Genomic DNA, 8,392 nt, shown 5'->3' with positions numbered 1-8,392 from the left:
GACTATATCCCTAATAGATTAGCTACGAACAGCACTTAGCTAGTTCTTTATCTCTGACATCGTCGAGAACACGACATCTAATGCAAGTGGTCGGCTATGGACGTGTGAACTCAGTTTTTCCATCCCGTTGAGGGGTGCAAATCATTGAAACCATATCCACGAGACGGAAAGACAGAGCCAGGACGTGATAAGCGCCCAATTCAATGTCATGCGCATCTATTTAGAGGCATTTCGACATGTTTGCTATGTTGTGCCTGATTTCTCGCACTTTAAGGCACTTGCTTTGAATGGTGGTGATATCCCTGTCCCGCAAGCAAGCGAATGGTTTGCGAGCTAGAACCGTACGGATGTGGTAAAATGGCCACTTATACCTGAGTCGTGGTTATTTGTTGTTTATTATTGTAATAAGATTCTCTATTTTTTTCTTTTTCTCCACATGCAGATTGCGCTCCAGGACCTTACCTATGCTGCATGTGGCTTGTGGGACGTTCTAGACCAAGCTACAGAGCAATTCGGGTATGATTAGGACTTCTACAATGGAAACCTCGGCCAGCTCACTATAGAAGGACGTCAGTACTGTATAAGGATTACTAACAGGGGCAGTGGTCATTCAGTAGGTTACATCTATGGCTGACCATTGTTTTGGTATTATGAGGCACGAGAGAGTGCACTCATACGGGCATTGGACTTTATCAATACAAGCGGATACATAATCCGTGATATCAATTACCATATATGGCTACAGAGACATGTTAGTGTGCGTGGTTCGATCGAAACCGACAATGATTTCGATAGTAATTAATGTTTATTTAGCTAGATTTTCAAGGTCGTAGTTTAATTGAGTTCTAATTTTAATTTATATAGCTTTGTGTGTTTAATTATTGTCGTGCATGTAATTCGTGTAATATTTGTTGAGCAACAAGAAATATACATTCCAGTGTCGTATTGGCCTCAAAATTATTCTCAGGCTTGCACGTGACACAGGTGAAGGAAACACCAAGTTTGGTATTTTCCAGAGATGGTTTGCTACTTCCTGAGGTTTAATTATTTTTCGCACGGTGACACAGATTAGTTATAGGTTGAATTGAGTCTACCCACGAAAAGATCCGGAATGGTGACAAACTTTTATACAGGCTCTAATATACCCTAGGGATAAGAATTTTGTGGAGGTCTATGAAAAAATCTATTGGATCCAAGATGTAATTCACCATCTTTTGTCTTATTCAACACAGAGAAAAATATATTACTAAACAAATGATCAGAAAAACCTTAGATCTTGTTTGGGGCCTTAATTTGGGTATACATACTTGCCAAAAAAATTTCAAGCCATTTCGACATAGACGGAGTGTACATTCTTCACAAAGGAACATGAGCCCTTTCATCAAACCATGACTATACACATAGGTTATCAAGGTTTTTGTGGTTCATACGTATTCCGGTGTCGTATTAGTCTCAAACTTTTTCTTAGGCTTGCACGTGCCACGTATGAAGGAAACACCTAGTTTGGGACTTTTGGAAGATGGTTTGCTACTTTCTGAGGTTTAATTGAATTTCCACACGACAACACCGTTTAATTATAGGTTGAACTGAGTCTACCCACAAAAAAATCCAGAATGGTGCCAAACTTTTACATAGGCTCTAATGTGCCCTAGGGATACGAATTTTGTGGAGGTCGATGAAAAAATATATTGGGTCCAAGATGAAATTCACCCTCTTTTGTCTCATTTAGCACACAGAAAAATATAATAAATAAAAACATTGATTAGAAAAACTTAAGATCCTGTGTGGAGTCTTAATTTGGGTGTACATGCTTGCCAAAAAAATTTCAAGCCATTTCAACATAGGAATACACATGCTTCTATTTATTCAGTATATAAAAGATTTTTTTTTAATATATATAAACATCACTGTCGGTTTCAAAAAACCGGTAGTGATGAGACGAAACTGACAGTGATGCCTGTTATCACTGTCGGCTTATTTTAAAAACCAGCAATGATATATAAAAAATTAAAAAAAATTGTGCCAGCCCTCGGGTTCAAGCTCGGGTCTCGGGCCACAGATTTCTAAGACTTAACCGCTACGCTAGTATAGGATATGTGCTAAGGCTAATTTATTTTTTCTTTTTGACCTTTAGACCGCTTAATAAATTATAATATTAAACCAAAAAAACTAAGCCGTCCGGGATTCAAACACGGGTCTCGGGGGCTAAGCTGCGGGGTCTTAACCGTTGAACCAGTCGGAGGTATTCGAAAGAAATGGAAAAGTTATCTTACTTAACCCCTTACTGCAAAACTAGGGGTCGTCTGCTTGCCCGCTGTAGCTTCACTAAATTGGTCGCGATGATGGATGATGATGTATATATTCCACACTCTCACCATGTAGGAATAGGATAGGATGAGAGTTACAGCTAGCAGTGTGCCATATATGTGCACATGTCACATGTGTGTACGTATGCAGACAACCTAACGATCACACGTACAGCTAGGCTCGTGCTAAACGTATAGGACGAGTACGTCGTATATATGTAGGCTGCTGCTACTGCTATCAAGGTTTGGATTCAGGGCAACAAAGGATGCATCACACTCACCCAGCGGAACATTCCACCCACATTTCCAAAAGACTAGACGCACGTAAGAGGGGGAGAGAGAATTAAATATGTTCCTTAATCTTTGAACCAAGGATAATTATGCCTTATATATACTATAAGTAGAATGAATGGAGTATAAAGAAACGGCGTCAATTCCACTTATTCCAATCCTTGTAACAAAAAGAAAAAGGATAAACATATCCATGTCCCTAAATTAAAGCAAGCATATGCTAATAGATAATTGAGCAGAGCATGGCATATCAATGATGATAATGGAAGGAAAACCGCCAGTGCAAAAAAATTGGACCGCCTAGGATTCGAACATGGGTCTCGAGGTCTAAGCTGTGGGGTCTTAACCGTTTAGCCAGTCGGAGGTATTCAAAAGAAATAGAAAAATTATCCTACTTAACCCCTAACTGCTACACCCACCATCACTGCCTGTTGGAGGATTGACTCGATAGTGATATTTCCTCATCATTGTCGGTTTAGACTTACAACTGGCAGTGATGAACAATTTCCTAAAGTCATTTAATAATTTATAAATTGAAACAAAAAATTTGGACCGCCCGGCACTCAAACACGGGTCTCGGGGGCTAAGTTACGGAGTCTTAACCGTTGAGGTAGTCAGAGGAGTTTGAAAGGAAGGAAAAAGTTATACTACTTAACCCAAACTGCTACATCCCCATCACTGCCAGTTTGAGGAATGGCCCGACAGTGATGGTTCCTCATCACTGTCGGTTTTATTATTAGAACCAGCAGTGATGAACCTCATTGGTATATAGCAAGGCGCAGGTTGAAATCTTCCAAATTCATTTCAACCCCGCGTCAACCCCTCCCCCTGCGCCGTCGGAGCACCACCCCGCGTCGACGGGCACCACCGTTCCTAGCCCTACGCTCCTCTTCTTTGATGCCGATGCCCGTGCACCATCCCACGCCGGAGCACCACCCCACGCCATCGACTGCCCCATGCCAGAGCATCACGCCGTCCATGCCCTCGTTCCTCGTCCACGACACCAGCCGTGCCCCTCCTCCTCCAAGCATGCACTCCCACCGCCGAGGCCTTCAGGAGCGTGCAGATAGCTGCTTTCCCACCCCGCACGGTGAGTGCGTGGCTCACTACCATCTTTGTGTTTGACGAAATGCCCCACCGTCTTTGTGAGGCCTCTCAGTGATTGCCCAAGCTCGAGTTGAATTTGTTAACGAAAATGGTTATACTGAGCACATGTCCATTGTTGAAATATGTTTGTTATATAAATCTAAGCACATGTCCATGCCAATGATGATTGATTATATTATGAGGATTTCTCTATACCAAGCACATGTCTATGCTTATGATGGTTGTTTTTAATCTGAGCATTGATCCATTGCCAATGGTGTCTTCTTACTTCTTAGCACTGTCCATTTCCTATGATGTTAGTGCCGATGATAACTATATTTAATCTTAGTGCTTTCTCTCGTCTGTGATGGCACTTAGACTAAGGTTATGATGACTTAATATATTAATTGAACTGAGGCTATGGTCATGTGCGATGATGATATAATCATAAGTTGTAGTAACTATTACGGAGGCTACAGACATATGTGCTATGGTCATGTGTTGTTATCTTTTTGGTTATTTTTTAAGCTTCCTTTTATAAATTATTTTGTTCGCCTCTATTTTTTAATCTGTAGCAAAGGCTTTAAGCCTGCTTGTATAAAGAACTGCATTTGGGAAGCTGAGCTCAACCTGTACATTGCTTAACAACGTACATTAGTAAAAAAGGTCTATATCTAGAAATGATGTTGCTGAATTTCATTTGTAGGAAAAATAATCGCTATAGGTAGAGTGTGAATTGATTTTGATGGAATGTATAGCATGCTTAAAAAAGGCATCTATAGATGTTTGTTCTAGAAAAAAAAGTTAAAAACAACTTTTAAAATTGGCTCGGCAGTAGCAGCAAAGGTGGACTGAGTCTCGCTCTCGAGGTCATGCATGGCAGGGCTCTAGACTTTAGTATATACATAATGTTGTTCCAGCTTTGTTTCAGTGTTCGCTATAATCACCAAAATTGTTGTGCTCGAGGCAGTTCCTTTCTTTTCTCTGTGTTCTCTACAGTCAATCAGTTGCTGCAGATTCCACAGTCACGATTAGTGAGTGAGTGTGCATTGCAGCCTAGTAGCTAGGAAGGAGCACCACACAGTGGTCCTGTGATGCCACAGCCTGCTCCCTCCATGAGCACGCTTTGGGAATGCACCAACTGCTTGGTGGGTTAGCAGACAGCGGAACTAGATTTTTCATTGTAGTTGTTGTTCCGAATCACGACCACTTATGGCGATTCAAATTTCTCACCAGTTATATAACCTATTCTGATAACCAGGGATCAAAATCATGAAAATAGTTGTTTGTCTTTTTATGATACAGAGAGAACTTGGCACATGACCATGTTTCCAAGTTGTTATTAATTGTCTTAACCTATTAGAAACGCCCATGTATTTATTGGAAATGGCTAGATACTGTTCAACTGACTTTGATAGCATCAGAGTTGACTACAATGTTGGTCCTCCTTAAAATATTATGTGTGCACAGTAAAAAAGTAATGACATATGATGCTGCATGCTAGCAAGTATGATTACTAAACCACATTGATCTCCGAATAATAAACAGGCCCATTATTGAGGTAAATTTTATCATGTCAAGGATAAAGAATATTAAATAGATTTAGTTTGGCCATATAACTTGAATAATAACTCTTGTTCAGTGAGTTACCATTACCACTTACCACATGCCAAAAGACTATAAATTGGAGCTCACTAGCCCAGCCTGAAACTAGATAGTGCTTCCCAAGCCTGAAAGGTGCTCAAGTTCATGTCTTAGGCTTGAACCACTGTAAAAACTTTTGGTCCCTCTTTCGGAACAGGGTGTAAGTAATAGCTGTTTTCCAAACACTCATATCTATGTAATGGTTGTGTATTATTCATAAATATATTAAATTTTATAAGAATACATCATATTTGAATGACAACCTAATTTACTTAAATGTATAGGCAACCATGGCATGGTATGTAGTGCATGTTGGTCACATGCCTGGGATTTATTAAACTTGGGAAGATTGCTATGCTCTAGTCAATCGCTACCCTGGTAATTTGCATAAAAAATACAACACAGAAGCTGAAGCTTTGAGGGCCTACTATAGTCATTCGGCCTACCTTGCAAACCATGGGTAACCAGCCTACTTTGGTCCAATGAATGCAAACCATGGCCAACCGCTGGCACTAGAGATTGAAGAGAAGCCACCCGCCGGAGATGTGAAGATTAGGAGAATTGCTCCTTGGTCTTAGAAAGATGTCATGCTTTTATTTATAGCTATGGTCATTGTTTTTCTTATTTGGAAGTTGATATAGGCTTAGATTTGTAGAACAGTAGGTGGGTTTTGTTGTATGTGGTCAATCAAACAATGAATTTGTTCTAGGTGAACATATGTTATTATTTGACTTTGTTGTATGTGGACTTATTATTAGACTTTGCATTAAACATATTATATATATATATATAATATGAACATATGCTATTAGTAGTTGTTCACAGCCAAAACTAACCACGATCGTGTCACACAGCCATGACTCGTCGTCGCCTGTTACCCCATCGCCGAAGAACAGATTGGCAACAAGAAGCGGCTGATATCGCTGAGACAGGAGAGCCGCATAATCCGACAAATGGTGATGGTGTCAATCAGGACGGTGAGAACGAGCAGCCATGGACCCCGTTTGGCCTGCTCGATCTGGGTCAAAATGACCAAGATGGCCAGGGTAACTTTGGTATCATGTGACTATGTAGCCACACACGCTAATCAATTGAGAGGGTCATAGCTTACTTGGTGTCTCCAGCAGGAGCCTCTGCCGTCGAGGAGGCAAAGGGTTCTGGTAGCATGAAGGCCAGATCCAAGCGAGGCATGTCAAAGATTCCTATTGGTAGGAATGCACACTGACACATCACTGAGTTCGATGAATTCGGGGATCCACTCTCACCGCCTATAGCTTTGACCAAATATAAGACTATCCTCGAGTACTTGTAAGAGACTTCACCCCAATTAGGTACATGAAGTGGATTGGGAAAGATGATGACCCGTGGAGGGTTCCCAAAAGTGAGAAGGCTTACATATGGGATATCAAGATCCTAGAGTATTTCACTTTCCCAATGGGAGTATGACAAGGAATTAGTCAACAAAAAAGCAAAAGAAATCATGGGGACATGCTTCAAGAATTTCAAGGGGACATTGTACAAGATTTTGTCCCTCCAAAATAAAGAGCCCAGATTTCGATGGTGGACAGTTTAGCAAGCAAAAGGACTTCTGGCAGGATTTCAAAGAATACAGGTTATCCGAGGAGTACTTAGAACTGAGCAGAAAGAAAGAAGACTCACAGAAAGCGACGAATCCTCATATCTTGGTTCTCGTGGCTACGCTAAAAGATGCCAGAATTTAAAGCAGAACTTAAAAAAGATGGATTGCCTTGCTGAGGAAAGGCGTTCAGTGGTGAGACCGCCAATTGGGAGCCCAGATCGGTAATATACTGTAATGGGGGAGGAATGTACATCACGCCGAGGACAGGAGCTTTAGCTCCACAAATCAACCCATGAGCGAACTCATCCAGAGGATCTCCTAGGTAACTGAGGAGGTGAGGCAAGGGACTTCGCACTTCTAATAGGGAGAAGGACGTGCTCACCCAAGCCACTTGGTACCAAGGAGCACCCTGGTCGCACTAAAGGAACCGGTGTTGTTCCTTGGAAATAACATTCCGCCAAGAATCTAACACTTACCGGAGGCCGCTCGAGAGGTAGAGCGGATCAGGAGGCAGAGTACTTGAGGCGACTAAAAGAGATGGAAGACAGAATGGACGCACAGATTGATGCGACTGTTGAAGCACAAGTCCAGCAAATTTTGCTGTCTAAGGGGTTAGGAGCACCACAAAACCCTACTCCTACTGCCTTTAGCCCACAGTTTAGGGGTCGTAGCAGCTGCGGATCGACCATGCTCGATGAAGAAGATGCGAATGTGCCTCATCCGGTGGACGGCATCACTAAACCCATCAATGTCCAGTTGTACATCCATCAGGAATGGACAAAGGACAAGGTGGCACTCAGCCAGGCCTGACCTATGGGAGACGGGACCATTAATGGTCGCCCAATTCCACAGGGGAACGCTCGTCACCATTGATAGAATACTTGATAAGAAGTATAACAAGATACACATTGAGTACCCCACAGCGAAAGATAGGCCAAAACTTGGGCATAACAAGGGCTCTCAAGTGTCCTGGCGTAAGCGCTTCATTACGCTTGACCACCAATTGTCCTATGATGATGAGGACGACTACGAGTATTCACCCACCCACGATGATCACTCACCATCTCCCAACAGAGATCACCCCTCCTCATCCCTTGCCATCACCCCTAAGAAGACAGTGATCTCCTTCTATTCCTCCTCGCCTGACTCCATCTTCATCAGCCCCGAGAAAAGAGAAGACTCCTCCTCCTCCTCCATCTTCATCAGCCCTGGGAAAACAGAAATCTCGTCGTCATCCTCCTCCTCCTCCTCCACCTCAGCCCAAAACAAGATCAAAGGCTTCCTCGCAGTCGTAGAAAAGGTCCTTGGATTCGGTCGCTAATGCTCCCAAAGTGGACCAACAAAAAAGAAAAAGGTCATTCAGTGGCAGCGTTACAAACTTGATGGAAGGAAAATTTACAAGATACATCTTGAAGGAAGATTGTGTTAGTTTCTTCAATATCTGTGCCTCACTGCCTCCATGTTTGTTGAAGTCCGAATTCGAAAG

This window comes from Miscanthus floridulus, chromosome 2, assembly GCF_019320115.1.
Source record: "Miscanthus floridulus cultivar M001 chromosome 2, ASM1932011v1, whole genome shotgun sequence".
Classification (NCBI taxonomy): Eukaryota; Viridiplantae; Streptophyta; class Magnoliopsida; order Poales; family Poaceae; genus Miscanthus; species Miscanthus floridulus.
This window is presented reverse-complemented; position numbering follows the sequence as displayed.